The 17,529-nt window shown below is 45.6% G+C and overlaps 1 long non-coding RNA gene across 5 annotated transcripts; it reads right to left on the reverse strand.

The window, feature by feature from the left end:
- Positions 1-462: 462 nt before the first annotated feature.
- On the reverse strand, positions 463-13,345 carry LOC143485765 (uncharacterized). Of its 5 annotated transcripts, XR_013123025.1 has the most exons (5): positions 12,894-13,345; positions 12,702-12,772; positions 3,856-4,420; positions 815-1,048; positions 463-703 (listed from the first exon to the last, which is right to left on the reverse strand). It is a non-coding gene; the product is annotated as an uncharacterized LOC143485765 (long non-coding RNA). The 5 variants fall into 5 exon arrangements; XR_013123024.1 differs by having other exon boundaries at positions 464-703; positions 12,702-13,334; XR_013123026.1 differs by lacking the exons at positions 12,702-12,772; positions 12,894-13,345 and adding an exon at positions 4,631-5,579 and having other exon boundaries at positions 464-703.
- Between the last annotated feature and the right edge of the window lie 4,184 nt (positions 13,346-17,529).

A 17,529-nucleotide genomic window follows, 5' to 3' on the forward strand; every position in this document is an offset into this window, starting at 1 on the left:
CATTATTTGTTAGTGATGGGCACAGCAGTTCTTTTAGATGAACTGAATCATTAGAATCAGTTCACTAAAAATATTCGTTCAAAAGATTTGTTCACCGAATCGTTCAGTGCTTGGCAGGACTCCAACCCACATGGGTCCACTATAATGATTCAAATTGGACTTTGACATTTTCAAATTTTTTGCTTAAATGTATCATTTCTCTGTGTACATCACAGCATTAAGGATATTTTTATCAATCACAAAATCATATTTTCTCATTTCAAGCATTAGCTCTTTATAATTATTGGTCATTTTTTCAAGATCTGGGCAATGTTTTTCTTCAACCCCATTACGTACACAGTGGCAGCTCTCTGAATATGATCATAAAATGCATTTCTGAAGAAATCAATATTTTCATATTAATCAGATGTCCTCAACATTAATACAATAATTGTGAATACAAATACTTTTTGCAATACTAAGGTCTGAAATGTTCCTTTTCATGAAAGTGCTGCTATCTACATTATTACTGCCGTTTGGCCTGAGTCTTGGTGTTTCTTTTTACCATGGATAATGAAGCTTTCAGTTTGCAGCCTCTGCCTCCTGCCACCTCTGTACATGCGTCACACCATGAAGGAATTCTCCACACAGGTGTACACACATCTGGAAGTGCCATTCTGATGGTGTATGTCTCCAAAATAATAAGGTGGTCTGCATGTAGAGACTACAACATAATGAACATAATCATACATTTTGATAAATGTCATATTATTCCGTTTTTATGTCATGTCAGACAAAATGTTTTCATAATGTAACATAGACTTGATATGCAGACCAGGAAGTGATGGCAGTACTTCACATGTACTGGGAGACACTGGAAGTGTTGTATAGTGTGGTGATGAGGCTGTTGGAACACAGGTGAATGAGAGGAGTATCCATGGAGACCAACAGTATTCAGGGGATGAAGCTCACTAGTGGCCAGAATGGTGCATGCGGCCGCTTCCCACACAGCATCCCTGAAGCAAGCAGAGCCAGTACAGTTTGTTTGCTGTGCACAAGGAACGCAGGACTGCAGGTGGAGAAGGTAGACATTAACATTACCTTCTTTCCTTATTATCATTTATTAAAAACTGCTTTAATTACCTAAGCTTACCAAAGTCTTTAAAAATGTATCACTCTATATTTGCCAACTGCTGACTAATAGGTGTTTGAGGGAATGCATGAGATGGGCATGGGCGAGGATCTGTACTATGATTAGATCAAAGGAGTTGGGACGAGATCTCCACAGTGGCATGGGTCCTCCACAGGATCATCATAGCTATAGCATAACTACTGACATTTAGTTAATTAACGGTGTTCAGTGTGAGGTTGAAGCGTGTACAGACTAAACTCCTAAGAGTTCAAGAGGTATAAGTGTATATTCTAAACTTTGCAGCAGTACACGGGCATTAAAGAATGTTAAAGGGAACCCCGGCTGGTAACACTTGTAAGCCTTAATATGATGTCTTAATAATTTAGATTAATTACATGTTGTAAAAAAAAATCACAAAAGCAGCAAATTTATTTACAAATCAACACTTTTATTCGAAATATTTGACATATGGGCGCAGCCATGTTTTCTGACGCGCAATGCCTGCTGTGTAGATGACGTCAAATGGTTGCAGCGCGCTAAACTTGACTGCGGTTGGAAGGAGTTAATTAGTGATGGGATTTTCGGCTCTATTTTGAGATGCGGCTCTAATGGTTCTTCTTACTGTGGAGAGCCGGCTCTTGTCGGCTCCCAATATATATTTTTTACATTATTAATTAATAGCTTAAACCTAATTTTATAACATTTTGTTTCATTATTGACATTGTTAAGCACTTGTGATGAGTAAAAATGCTGCATAACAATGCTTTATAAATAAAACTTTTATTATAACCAATTATTAAATTATCACAAAATAGAACGCAATACAGCTTGGCCAATTGCCTGCCGTTTCCACAAAAAAAGTGGAGCTAACTTTTTTCCAGTGTTTTACCACCACATTTTTAACTGAAAGCTGCGTGTGATTGGTCAGATGTGTGGAGCACACGCTTGACATGCGGGCCGTGGAGACATTCTTTGCAGTGTTGTCCGAAACGATATGTGGTAGTATAAAGAAACACCCTTTAAAAACAGGGGAAGGAACATTTACCTGACAAAAATTAATGTTGCATTGTGTTCCAGGTTTGAAAAGTGCTAAAGTACTTGAAAATGTAACTGTATTTTGTTTCACAACAAATAGCTGTCTGATTGAATCGATGTGATAAACAAGCAAATTATTTCGAATAATTTTGAGTATATGTATAAATATTTAAGTTTAAGGTGCTGGGAAATATTGAAAATGGCCTTTTTCAATATTGAAAAGTGACGTACAAGTGCTTGAATTCCACCTTGTAAAGGTGTATGAACCCGGCATACATAACTTTGTTCATTGCGCTGAAGAGGTGCACGACCTCACTTCGCACGGGGGTCCTCACGCAGGGCGCACGGACCCTCGCGCTGGTATCAACTTAGCTTAAGCACCGACTGAGGAAATAAACTCTCCGCTCTCTACCACTGGCAGAAGCAGAGCAATACGTGCAAGGAGAGGGAGAGACAGCGAGGCACCGGAGGACAAATAAAAACGATGTTGGGAAAAAAAACTGTGGCACTTGCAGAGCACAAGCGCAATACTGAAGGGAAAAGCGGCTCCCAAATAGGATCCTAAAACGGCTCCCATTGTGGAGCCGGTTCCAATCGTTCACTTCAAAGCGCCGGCTGTTAGAGCCGGATCGTTCGCGACCGACATCACTAGAGTTAATGTTAGTTAGCTGAGCTACCTTAAAAAAAAAACCATGCCACACTGTGTTGCCGTTGGATGTTATTTCCAGTCGAAAGGCAGTGGGAAGACTGATATTAGTCTTCACAGTTTTCCCAAAGACAAAAAGAGGAGAAAAATTTGGGAAGCAGCGTGTGGACGAACACAGCTACCAAAAGACCCGCGGCTCTGCTCTCTCAGTAGAGTCATTCAGTAGAGCCCGACTGGTGAGAGTTGACGGGTGCTGTTGGTTTTAAACATAGACTAAAACACAATGCAGTGCCCACAGTTTTCCCACACAGAAAGTCCAAAAGCCCCAGAATGTGGAGCGAGAACCGCACGAAGAAACGTGAACATAAACATGCGCTGGATTCTCTCTGTCACTCACTTGGTGGGTGTTGTAGCCGCTGATGTCAGAAATGTTGCGTTCTGGCTCAAGCTGAAAAGGCTGAACAGTAGCCAGGTCTAGCTAGCTGTGCTCAAGCGCGACGGCCAGTCACTGCAACCATTTGACATCACTACCTGCTGCGCCCGTCAGCAGTTATAAAAATGGCGACCTACGTGCAGCGGGATTTTACAGAAAATCTAATAAATCTGCTACTTTTTGTGAATTTTTACAACGTGTCTTAATAATTTAGAGTAATTACACGATATTAAGGCTTACATATGTTATCAGCCGGCGTTCCCTTTAAGACCTGTAAATACCTAGAACAAGCAAGCATCATATAAATAAAAGTTAAGATGATTCATGTGTGCGTTGCTCATGGGATAATGAGACATACAGCAATTTTTCCAGCTCTATTCACTCCTACAGAACAATGTTTACAGAGTCCCTTGGCCACACTGATTGGGAAGTTTGGTCTCTCAAATGGATCCCTTGACTAAGTTGTGGTATTGTTTTTATTTAATTTATTTTTTACTAAATAAAAAACTAACCCTGACATACTAAATAAATGAACCATACTATAAAACAAATGTAAATTAATTATCTACCCTGTTCTTGAGGTCATTGATGATCTGGGTTGTTATTAATATGCAGCATCTTGTCACTCACCCGGTTAACGTTTTCTAGGGTTCCTGTCCAAAAGGCCCCTGTATTTTTTTCCAGCAGGAAAGGTTTGGCTGGGTAGCTGATATCATGACCCTCAAAGGAGAAAGACACGTACAAACAGCTGATCCTGCCTTTCAGGCTCAAATGCAGTGGTGGACTCGTCCGATACCACATCACATGTAACGGATGTTGACGTGCAGCTTGTAACTGAAAGTGGACTGAGAGTGATGGTTGTGGGCTCAGCAGCAACCTGTCTTTCCTCCTCATTCTGCTTCTTAACAGCACCCACAGAACCTCCATCAGGACCATCACCAGATGCAAACATCTTGGTCCGTTCTCTCTTCCAGGCTTTAAGCGAACTGCCTCGGAAAATCTGGGTAAAGAACTGCCGTTTCTTGCTCCTGGTCTTTTTCTTCTCCAGTAGACACACAGTCCCATTGAAGATGTCAAACTCCCCACCACAGATTGGTGTGGACAGCGCACTACCCTTATTCCCAGGTTGGGAAATACATTTTGTCAACTGTCTCTGAATTATTGGATCTCAACTGACAGGATGTGGAATTGTCACCTAAGGAAAAAAAATATTGATTAGTGTAGTGTTATCTAAATTTGATAAGAACAAGCTCTTTAGGCCTGAACCAACATTCAACAATCATTCCTTTGGTTTTCATTACATTACATGTGCATTTAGGGACTAATTAGGCTGCGAGCGTGAATACAACTAACAACTTCAGCAAAGGACTGCTGAAGTTGCTCGCCTTAAGTAGGCTGCAAACACCTGCAGCCTATAGTGCCTGATTGCCCCCAGGTCTAGCTCGCGGGCTCCTCCTTGTGGCGACCGGAGGAACGGTCCTGGGTCCAACCTTGACAGTATGGACAAGGGAAGCGTGGATTAAAATCTATTATAGCTTCCTTATTAATATTTTACATGGTGAGCATATCTCGATAGGCTGATATCATACATCAAATAATGCTTTCCTTATCAAATCATGCTTTCAGTACATGTGTTTATGTACATGTGTTTCAGTACATGTGTTTCAGCTTTCAGCCGTGTGTTTATGTTGTCTACGTCTAGTCGTAGACAGGATCTCCGTCGGTGTGGTTGTGTCTGAGTGTGTTCATCAGTCTCACCTGTGGCTCATCTCGTGAACACTCGGCGCTTATGTGGTTTGTCTATTTAATGTGCGTTCGCGCAGTGTCCCGTGCTCGTCTTTGTTAGTCATTTATGTCAGTCTTATACGTTCATGTGTGTAAGCTAGGCCTGGGCGATATGTCGAGATTTTGAGAAATATCGATATATTTTCATACGAGATATAAGATGAGACAATATCGTTATATCGATATAGTCTATGTCGCGTTAGTTACACGTGTTATGGGTTGCGTACGAAACCGCTTACTTCCATACTGAATAGTCAGTGTTGTGCCAGTTCACAGCTTTTCTGAACTAGTTCAAGTTCAGTTCATACATGCTCAAAGTGAACAGTTCACGTTCAAAGTTCACAATTTTAATTATGAAATAGTTCAAAGTTCAGTTCATTTTACTTTTTTCGTGAGATATTCAAATGCTTTTTTTTTCACGATTTGGCTGTTGCGCAATCAAGGGGCGGACACAAATGCGAAGTAGAGAGTACAATCTCATTCGATTTTATTTCACATCTTACATTTGCAGACGACACGCGAGTGGACCGCGAATGACGTGGCATGATGAATAGAGAACTAACGCTTAATATACTGTGGCGTGGTGTAGGAGGGAGGAGTCAGAAAGCGATCCATTTTGCAATATAAGCACCTTTATTTAAATCGCCTTGGCAACGTAATCACGCTTGGAGACGTGAACACGCAGAACAGACTCAACAACACATGAAACATGAGGGCAGGTCATCAGTACAGTAACATCACACACACATGGCAGGTAGACTCACACAATGTATAACTACTTAAACTAATACAGGGTGACTTAAACTACATAACACACACAATCAAACACATAACCAATAAATACATGCACAAACATTACACATAACAGGAACAATACCGGAGCCGCAGGGGCTCATGGGAAATAGCGCCGTCCCTCAGCGGACCGACGCTACACAGCCCCCCCCCCAAGAGGTCAGCCGTCCCCGGCGACCAAGCAGGACTCAACAGTATAGTGGTCACACAACAGATATGCAAAGTACAGCTCAAGGCACATCATCAAATAACAGCATAAATACAGAGGCACATAACGTCAGAAAACAGATAAACTTTTTTTTTTTTTTTTTTATTTTTTATTTTTTTTTTTTTTTTGCAATTACTATACAAGCATACTGAACATCCCCATAACAATCCCAGGCCCACACATGACATCAGCACGACACTAAGCAGTAGGCTACTCACACGTAGTCCTGCAGGCGACGCGGTGGCCTCCGTGCGCGCTGCGGTCTGGCCTGTCCGGCCATGGGGGACACAGAAGGGGGGACAGCAGGGGAAACACAGGGGGAAACAGGAGCATGAGAGTCTGGGCGACGTCCAGCGCCCACTAGTTTTGGCCTGTAAGGAGCCAGGCGGTCGCGGTGCACCACAAGGCGCCGCCGGCCCCAGCGGATCCTGTAGACAACCTCACCCAATTGGGAGAGGATTTTGCATGGCCCAACCCAGTTTGACTGAAGCTTGGGGCACAGTCCCTTTTTGCGTTGGGGGTTGTACAGCCACACATCAGAGTCCTGGGGCAGAGGCGTGCCGTAGCACCGCATGTCATATGCGCGCTTCTGCTTTTCTCCAGCCGCAGACTGGCTTTCCCTGGTCCGCGCATGCACCTCGTGCAGCCGGGCCCGCAAGTCTGCAACAAATGGAGGACCAGGTGACGCGCTGTCCTCGTTGTCCGCAGGAGGGCCAAAAGCCAGTTCAACAGGAGACCGCAGCTCCCGCCCGAACATCAACATAGCCGGAGTGAACCCGGTGGTCTCCTGGACGGCTGAGCGGCAGGCCAGCAGCACAACGGGCAGCCGCTTGTCCCAGTCGTGCTGGTTTCCCTGGGTGGCAATGGCTAGTTGAGCGGCCAGGGTCCGGTTAAACCGCTCGACTAGCCCGTCGCACTGTGGGTGAAGGGGAGTCGTGCGCGTCTTGTGGATGCCTAGGAGCCTGCAGACCTCCCCCATCACCTCCGACTCGAAGTTCCTTCCTTGGTCACTGTGTAGGATTTCAGGAACCCCGAACCTGCAAAAGAACTCATTGACCAGAGTCTCCGCTGTTGTCACCGCGCTCTGGTCTGGCACAGCATAGGCCTCCGGCCACTTCGTGAAGTAGTCCATGGCTACTAAAACAAAACGGTTTCCCGCATCTGTGACCGGGAACGGCCCGAGCACGTCTACCGCCACCCTTTCCATAGGTGAGCCAGACTGCATCGGATGAAGGGGGGCGCGGGCAGCCCTCGGCGGGCCCTTCTTTGCAGAGCAGACGTCGCAGCAGTGTACATGGAGCTCCACGTCAGTACGACAGCCTGGCCACCAGAAGCGTTGTCGCAATCGCCCCAGTGTCTTTGTGATACCAAAGTGCCCTGAGCCCGGTAGTCCATGGACTGCTCGTAGCACCGTGTCATGAAGGCTCCGCGGCACTACTGCCTGGGTCAGCCGGCGCCTGCTACCCGGATCTTCCCACACGCGGCAAAGGACACCCCTCACAATCCTCATACTAGCCCAGCTGGATCGAACTGCTTTGGCTACGGGGCCCAGTCGTACCACGGCGTCCCATTCCGGTAACGAGGTGGCCTCCAACCCGTGCAGCGCCCACCCCAGCTCGGGATCCCCCCTCTGGGCCGTGGATAGTTCCTCCCAGGAAACACATGGCAGCGTCGGTGGGGCAACGGGGGCCTGACCAACCGCCGCGCAATGCCCCACCTCAGAAGTCCTATTCTCAGCGCGCTGGCAGTGCACGCAGTTCGACTCAGCGCACGGACGACGAGATAAAGCATCGGCGTTCCCATGGCTACGGCCCGGACGGTGCTCAGCCGTGTAGTCGAACTCCTGCAGCCTCGCAAGCCACCTCGCGAGCTGGCCCTCGGGTTCACGAAACCGCATAAGCCATAAAAGTGATGCGTGATCTGTGCGCAGTTTGAACGGGACACCGTAGACGTACGGCCGAAAGTGTCGCAATCCTTCCACAACCGCTAACAGTTCCCGCCGCGTCACGCAGTAATTGCGTTCGGCTTTGTCCAGCCGCCGGCTAAAGTAAGCAATGACCCGTTCCGATCCGTCCTGTAACTGTGAAAGCACAGCCCCCAGCCCATGATCACTGGCGTCGGTGTCCACCACGAACTGCCCCGACGCTGTAGGGTAAGCCAAAACCGGCGCGCTGCACAAGCTGTCTTTCAGCGTGAGGAAGGCCCTATCCGCATCATCAGACCAACGGAATTTGGCGCCGCCGCCACTCGTCAAATGGTGTAAGGGCGCGGCGATCTCCGCGAAGCCTTTCACAAAACGCCTGTAATATGACGCAAAGCCCAGAAAACTGCGCAACTGGCGCACCGTGCGGGGTGTGGGCCAGTCGTGGACAGCAGCTGTCTTGCTCGGGTCAGTCGCGATGCCTTCACCGCTAACTACATGACCGAGGAAACTGATCCGTCGTTGCAGCAGGTTGCACTTTGCCGGGTTAAGCGAGAGGTTCGCCTCCTTAATAAGGCCTAAAACTAGCTCCAGGTTGGCTAATGCAGCCTCAAAACCGGTAGCGTGCACTAACACATCGTCTAGATAAATCACGCACTTTTCCCTAGCGACTCCCGCTAACACTCGCTCCATCAAGCGCTCAAACGTTGCAGGTGCGTTACAGAGACCAAACGGCAAGACGGTGAACTGCCACAGACCCGTGCCAATAGAGAACGCTGTCTTTTCTCTCGCTTCGCCCGCCAAAGGAACCTGCCAATACCCGCTGCGAAGATCTAGCGAGCTGAACCAGTCCGAGCCCGCCAGCTGTTCCAGCGTGTCATCGACCCTCGGCATGGGGTACGAATCGGTCCTAGTTACTGCGTTCAACCGACGATAGTCGACGCAGAACCGCCAACTGCCGTCCTTTTTTTTAGCCAGCACAACCGGAGCGGACCACGAGCTGTCCGACGGCTCTATCACCCCCGCCGCGGCCATCTCTTTGATCTGTTGTTCCGCTGTCAAACGCTTTGCGAGGGGAAGACGGTGCGGCCTCAGCCGAACGGGTAACGCGTCCCCTGTATCAATTGAGTGAACCGCGAGCCCCGTCCTGGAGCACTCACGCTCGCTAGCGGCGAAAACCCCTTTGAAACGCTCGAGCAGCTCCCGCAATGACCGACTCTGCGATTCAGACAACCCCGCACAGCTACGTTCCCACAAATCACGGACCGGGTCCACACTAGGCGGCGCTGTCACGTCACTCCCCGCCTGGCGTACGGCTACAGTACATGGCCTCTCTGCCGTCACAGTATCCCCGTGTATAGCGACCCCCCGGCCATTTAGTGTCAAACTACCGCTGTCGAAGTCTATCACCGCCCCCACGCGTTTTAAAAAATCACTGCCCAAAATGCACGGGTCCTTAATACCCCCCACCCAAAAAGACTGGGTCCAAGGCCCGTGCCCGAAATCCAGTGTCACGGGGACACACCCGACCAGTTCGAAACGGTCCCCCGTCACGGTTGTTAACTCCGTGGTCCTACCCGACAGTGATAAATTACCCCCCACGTCATCGGGCAAGAGGTCAGGCCTGATTAAGGAGACCGACGACCCCGTATCGATAAGCGCCAGGAAGGAATTACCGCTTAACTCACAGTTGATGTAGAGTCCTGGGAGTCCGGTAACTCGGGAGATAACACTAGAGGGCTCCTTGGTGCCTCGTGGAGTCGCCGCGCCCCTCACCGGGCGGCTCCCATGTCGTTTCCCGGCGCGTCACACGAGTTTGCTTTGTGGCCGGTTTCGCCGCATCGCCAGCACGTCAGCTGTTTTCCAGGCTGTCTGATCCGAGGTCGTGTTGTCGCCGTCCATCCGTCGACTGTCCCGGAGAGAATCGTTTCGGCTCTGGTCGCCTCGTCCACCGCAGCATCGATGGTGTCCGGGTTCGCCAGCCGGACGTGCATCCGCAGCTCGCTCGGCTCCAATGCGCGTACGAAGTGGTCGAGGGAGAGCTGTTGTTGCGCCTCCCGGGGGAATGACGGGTAGGATTGTCGTACCAGCAGCGCCACCTCAGAGGCCAAGACACCTATCCGCTCACCCCTGCTCCGTCTCCGGTTGGCCAGAAGTAGTTTTGCCGCCGATTCGTCGGGTTGTCTTCCGAACCGCGTCGTCAGTGCCCTTTTCAATGGTGCGAGCTCACGTCGGCATTCAGGTGGTAGTTCTACCAGGACCCTGAGCGCTGGTCCCTGGAGCGACAAACAGAGCTGCGCCGCCGTCTCCGCGTCAGACCACCCCTCGGAGCTTGCCACCACCTCCAGCTGGGACTCGAAGGCTGCCCAGTCAGCGTCGCCGTTGTAGCATGGGAGGCTCAACCGGCGTCCCGCGCTAGCCGCCGTCGTTTCCATTTCTCGCGCGCGAGGAGTGGGCGGGGTTGCTGCCGCCGTCACGCTCCTCCTCGTCGTCTGTCGGGTCGAGAGTGGTGGGTCGCTGTCGTTCGGGCCGTCCAGCTGCTGTCTCTTCCTCGTAGCGCCGTACGGTTTCTCCGTCTCCCTCCTCAGCCGTTCGAGGTCTTTGGAGATGCGCTCTATCTCATCTCGTAGGACCACTTCTGACACCAAATGTGGCGTGGTGTAGGAGGGAGGAGTCAGAAAGCGATCCATTTTGCAATATAAGCACCTTTATTTAAATCGCCTTGGCAACGTAATCACGCTTGGAGACGTGAACACGCAGAACAGACTCAACAACACATGAAACATGAGGGCAGGTCATCAGTACAGTAACATCACACACACATGGCAGGTAGACTCACACAATGTATAACTACTTAAACTAATACAGGGTGACTTAAACTACATAACACACACAATCAAACACATAACCAATAAATACATGCACAAACATTACACATAACAGGAACAATACCGGAGCCGCAGGGGCTCATGGGAAATAGCGCCGTCCCTCAGCGGACCGACGCTACAATACTAAAAGGCAGCGGAAATGACAAGGGCACAAAACTAGACCAAACAAGAGTACAACTAATTGTTACATACACCGACATGAACAAACACACGGGAAGCAAGTAACGGCCATACATGAACATGAAGACTAACAGAACATACATGTATTGCCAGGCACGATACCACGTTAGAGAACACAGAGACCAAACATGAACTGAAAACCTAAAACACTACGAACCTGAAAATGGAACAGAGACTTTAACCACACACAAACATGAAGCTAATCAAAACCACGAATCACAGATAAGGCGTGAATACGGCCGTGCACATCCAACTAGGAAATAAAGAAACGACAGTGATCCCCGAAGGTATAGTCTGGACATAGGCTATATATACACACCAACTAGGAGATAAAGAAACGACAATGATCCCCGAAGGTATAGTCTTTACATAGGCAATACAAACACACACACACACACACACATTTGTAAAACTAAGACGAGCTAACACGGAACAGCTGAAACAGAGGGGCGTGACAAGAACAAGGAAAACATAAAAACGACGAGACTAGAAGGGGCGGAGCCAGACGTGACAACTACAAGCTAGAAATCACTATACGTACTATACGTGCTATGCCTACCCCGCTCTGCTGCAATTCATCACGGGTAACGTCGTGCGGAAGCCAGTATGTTATTAACTAGCCAGTATGTTAACTATTCTCAGCCGGACACTACGTTGCCCACAATGCATTGCGCACACAACGTCAAAACCATTTGTCTGGTGATACATGATTTAAGTGGCACCAGCGAGGGATGAACTTTCTCTCATTGCGTTTCAAAAGAGAAAACAGATGTCACTCAGTTTTCAATGGAAAACAAATTCCAACGTTCATTTACAGCAGTGGTTCTCAAACTTTTTCAATAATTCCCCACCTCAGAAGATGGGGAAATTCTATGCCCCACCACCAAAATGGCGCGCCCCACACTTTGAGAAACGCTGATTTACAGTGATGTCTACCGTTCATGACACAACGTGAACTAATTCACGTTCAAGTTATTAAAAAATGTGTTGCGTTCAGTTCAACGAACACAATGAGCGTGTTCAATGAACGCATCATTCACGCACAACACTATGAATAGTGAATTTACTTGAGTTTCTTTTTTAACAACTTCCGCCCTGCCCCGCCTCTCTTCCTCGCTCAAATCATTTGGGACTAGATTTGACTTATTACTGCCTCTTTGTTATTACCTTTTGGGAAGAAAAAATATCGAGATATATATCGTATATCGCCATTCATCTTAAAAATATCGAGATATTATTTTTGCTCCATATCGCCCAGCCTTAGTGTAAGCTATACGTGCGCTGTCTGGACTATTTTTGTATTAAATAAAATAACATTTGTGGAAGACCATTGGACTCATGCCTCGTCCGTCTCCCTGCGCCCAGCGTCACACCCATCTTTTTTTTTTTTTTTTTTTTTACATCGCTACTAACTCTGTGTGCACTGTATGGACAAGGGAAACATGGATATGCAGTTTATTAGAACTTCTTTATTAGAACTTGTATATAAACCAAGCACAACACTAACTTTTTACAACAGTAACATTTTTTGCACACATATGTAAGACTAGTGTCTTTGTTGTATTCGGCACATTCAACATGTGCCCACCTACTGCAGAAATCACACTACACCTACCCCCCAAAAAAAGCCATTAGGTACATATTAGTACTAATACTACTCCAGTTGTCTAATAATACAAAGTATGCTTATGTTATACATTACCATTTCAATCATGCTCTTGTCTGCATCAGATTCCAGCAAGGAGCACACCACACAGTAATCATCTGCATTCCCTAGAAACAATGATTTTAGTATGGTTTTAAACTGTAGCACTCATTCTCTAGAAATAATCATGTAGTAAAGAGTCTCTGCAGTAGCTTTATGGTACAGGACACAGATTGATAGTTTCGTTACCTTTGAGTCAGATGATGGAATATGGATTTATATGGGTTTTGACTAAAGAAAACTTTATGGCACTGCTTTCATGCAGTGTTTGATACCACTGAACTTTACACTGCAGCAGTGCACAGGCTACTTCAAGTCGTGCCTTGGTAACATCTTGTGGGGATGTCTGGACAGCGCTGATGTTTCTCCTCTGGAAATAATCTTCTGCAAACTGCAAAGTGGCATTTTACATGGTAAGAGTAATATCAGTTACTTATAAATGCCCATCACATTATTTTCAAAAGGTTTACCCTCAACACTAAAATCCCACAACTGCTGGAATCCTGCTGCTTGTTGTGCAGTATTGTTTGTACTGTCCATTTAGGCTCCTGGTCTCCATGGCCTGTCATCCTTAAGAAGTTCCTAATTATTGTTTTTAAAAAATGATAGAAGAACACAGTTTAACATCACACCAGTTCTTTTCAGAAAAAAGCTCCAAAATTAGCACTGTAAAATAGCAATGTTAAAATGTTATTACCGCCAGTTACGTAGCAGCTTGCGCTCGAGTGCACTTTCATTTGCCAGGGGATCGATCAACACAAGGACCTTGTCAGACATGTTGACAATCTAAAAGAAATTAGTTCATTCATGTTATTCTCTCGTCATATTATAACACTCTGCTGCATCATAGCACAATTAGAATATCTCTGTACGATTCATGCAAATAATGACTGATGTACACTACCAGTCAAATGTTTGAACACAAAAAAAGGCATTTTAATCTAAAGGATTATGCCTTAATTTGTTTATAAGACAATTTGGGAAGGTTGTTGTATATATTAATTAATTCTCAACATACTTGATTTTAAATGCACCCTTTATTTCAGAACTTTAGTTCTCTACAAGGTCTCTGCATGTGAGAATGTGTTCAGGACTGATGTTAAAGCATCATAGGTGCTGCTTCATGAACAGGACAGTTACTTCAAAGAATCTAATATTTGTTTATTAGAGCATAAATATAGCACAGCATTCGTTCATTGCTTTAGCATCTTTCCAGTTTTTTTTATGTCAAAAATAATAAAAATAAACAAAGTAGGTCTGACCAAACATTTGACTTGTAGTGTAAACAAACCTGCTCTGAAAAATAAGGAAAGGTAAACTAACCACTAAAACCCAGTGAGCCCCAGTGTTTACAGGGCACATCCAGATTTCCTCCAGTGGAAACGTCATCTAAAGAATGTGTTGAATACAAAGTTGTCATTATTGTTACTGATAATCATTACTGCTAGACTGTAAATGTGATGAAAGTACCTTTCTGAGTCTCTGGAATTGTCCAGAAAACAACGATGTTGCAATAACGGCACAGAGCTGGTGAACAGCTTTCTGTTAAGAACAACTGAAATTTTAATTATGTTGCAAGAAATACCTAACACAGCTACATAAATATAATTGCCACTTACCTGCTGTTTTTCAATGAGTGTGTGCAAGTACGCATCAAAAACCTGCATTGTAAAATAAACAACCATTAAAGAATGTTATACTTCCTCTTGTAATACATTTTGACAGTGATTTAGTCTCTTACATCATCAGCCAGCCACTCGGTCCCATGCAGTGTACGGAAAGACGAATCAAACAGTTTATATGGTCCAACAACTGCCTCCACCCGACCACAGTCTTCTGCAGCCCACAACATTCCAACTGAAAGCACAGCATGAATGTCAAAGCATAGATATTTGTTTTTTCTAATCCCTGTACTATTACAGTTACATGGCCAAAAGCATGTGAATACATGAACACCATTCTCATTTGCCCTAGTTTAACGCCAGGGCCTTTCAAACCCAGGGCCATCTATACACAATTCCCTATGCCATTGCATGATGTAGAATTAAGATTTCCCTCCCATACAATGACCATGCCTGGCCAGATCAGTTCATTAGAAGAGGTATGCACATACTTTTGGCAACATAGTGCATCTGACAAACGTCCAACAGGTCAAAATGGCCAACGGGCCAACATGTATAGTTTGAACAGGCCAAATCCCTTTCATGCAAACTATAAACAAGGGTAGGCTGAACAAATGACCAACAGGTCAAACTTGAACACAGAACTCATTAACAACCTCTTTCTTGTATGCTTTCCTGTATGGCTGATGAACCTGGGGGATGCTTCAACAGTCAACAGTGGTAATTGTCACATACACTGTTGACTGGTATACAGAAAACTGTGAAAGGCAAACTCATCATACTCTAATGATTGTGTAATTGAAAAAATGTCTGTATAAAGACTCATTGAATAATAAGGAATGGATCAAATAAACACTAAACAAGAAACAATATATTCAAGATGTATGTAGGCCTCAATTTACCTCTGTTGTTGCATCACAGACTTGAGTGTGTTTTTTAGGGGCAAAGTGGATAACTGATGGTCTCTGTGGCAGGTAAAGGTCTTCAGTTAGTCTTTCCAAATCTCCTCCCATGGTCAAAGAGTTGGGGCCATCAGAACATGTGCTGGTCTCATTCTCTTTGAGGATCTTGTGAGATTCTTGAGTGGTGACTTGCCTGTCATCATTTTGGCTTCTTCTGTATGGCTTGATGTGGTTGACACCCAGGTCTACTGACGCACCCATGCGTCAAAGATGGCCACCGTGCGAGTATATACATTAATGTTATTAATATCTCAGCGATACAACATCGCAGACACACGGTTCGAATGTTTTTGAAAACTGGAAACTGTTTTCAAAAAAATGTTAATTCATGCTTGAGCAGACTGGCCACAAGATGGCAATACATGACCGAGTTGAAGCACGCCCGTATATGGCTAATCCTTTTATGGCTTGCACAAGGGGGGGGGGGGGGGGGGGTATTGCTCCTGCCTGTGACTGCTGTGACTGGCGGATTCAAGTGTCAGTCATTACATGACCGCTGACATCACTCACATCGCCCTTTACGGATGTAGGAGGGTTTTAGGACGGCATTAGATCCGTTTCACCTCGGACAAACACGGAAATACAGACTTTGACGGCCGCTAGCTAGCGAGCTAGCGTCTACTTAACTACATGGCGATGGTGAAGGTATGTTGATGATCGATGACTAAATGAATGTTATTTTGCAATATTGATCACTATAATAGCGGGCGATCACAGATAGGGTCGCGAATTTCGCGATGGTCCCGTGTAGTTAGTTCGCTAGCTAGCAGCTAGCTAGCATCTGGCTAGCTAGCGTCTACTGATGAACCTGTGTTGATTTCCTGAGGGGTTTATGAAAAATATAAACGATCGATGACTAAATGCAATATCGATCACTATATTAGCGGGCGATCACAGATAGGGTCGCGAATTTCGCGATGGTGTACTGTAGTCCTGTTTGTAGTTCTATGTAGCATCTAGCTAGCTAGCGTCTACTGATGACCCCCATATTGTAGGCCTGAGGAGAGACTCGTGACCGATGACCCGATGACCTACGACCTCAGGAAACATATCGCCCTTTGCGGAAGTTTTGGCCGCTTTTTGACGCCTGAGGTAAACAAACCGGTTTTGCTCAGTAGTTTACTACTACTACTACTAGCCCTTACTACTACTACATAGCGGTTATAAACCTATGTTGATTTCCTGAAGGGTTTTATGAAAAGTATAACAGATCGAAGGCTAAATGAATGTTATTTTGCAATATTGCTCACTATAATAGCGGACGATCGCAGATCGGCTCGCGATGTGTTACTAGCTGTCTAGCTAGCAGAGGTGGGACCAAGTCAGTGTTTTGCAAGTCTCAAGTAAGTCCAAGTCTTTATACCTCAAGTCCCGAGTCAAGTCTCAAGCAAAGACACTCAAGTCAAGTCAAGTCTCGAGTCAAGACAGGCAATAGTCAAGTCAAGTCCCAAGTCTGAAACTTGGAATTTCAAGTCCTTTCGAGTCTTTTTTTTTTTTTACCAATGTTGCAGGTATATTTTAAATGTAAATAACAGACATGCGTTCTTTTTAAAATCTGTATTCTCCTCAAATCTTGATAAAACATGTGCAACTGAAAACACGAAGTATAAAAAAAATTAAAATTACACCTCTTTATTGCACAGTTCAATTTGTTAAACTTAGCTGCAAAAATATTCATACTTTAAACTACAATTTTCCAGAAATAAATATTCTGTGAAAAAGTCATAAGTAGAACTCCATGTTTAAATAAAAAGTGCTGATATTTTCACAGTACAATACAAAGAACCATAACAGCATTTTCCCTCTCTTCTCTTATCTGGTTTCTTGGAGAACATGTGTGAGTGACACAAGACAAACAAATATAAGAACTGAACAATTAACAGGAACCTGCAACTTTAGACATTTCAGTAAACTATTCTGCATTGCATTTGCTGGTCAAAAGTCTGTATGTCATTTGTGCACGATGAATGATGTCCCCATAGCTGAAAACTCGCTCCACTTTTGTCAATATATTTTTTTCTCGACGTAGATGTCTTCAAATACACAATCCATGCTGAGATAGAACTGGATATTATGATGGTGACAGAGAGAGGCTCTCTTCCCCGAGTTCAGATACAGAACCCAGGGTTGCCAACTCTCACGCATTGAGCGTGAGCCACACGCATTTGACCGTCTTCACACGCTCTCACGCCACACATCCGATTTCTCACGCCGGAAAAATTCTAGTTTATTTACCTCTGA

This window comes from Brachyhypopomus gauderio, unplaced genomic scaffold (genome assembly GCF_052324685.1).
Source record: "Brachyhypopomus gauderio isolate BG-103 unplaced genomic scaffold, BGAUD_0.2 sc37, whole genome shotgun sequence".
Taxonomy (NCBI): Eukaryota; Metazoa; Chordata; class Actinopteri; order Gymnotiformes; family Hypopomidae; genus Brachyhypopomus; species Brachyhypopomus gauderio.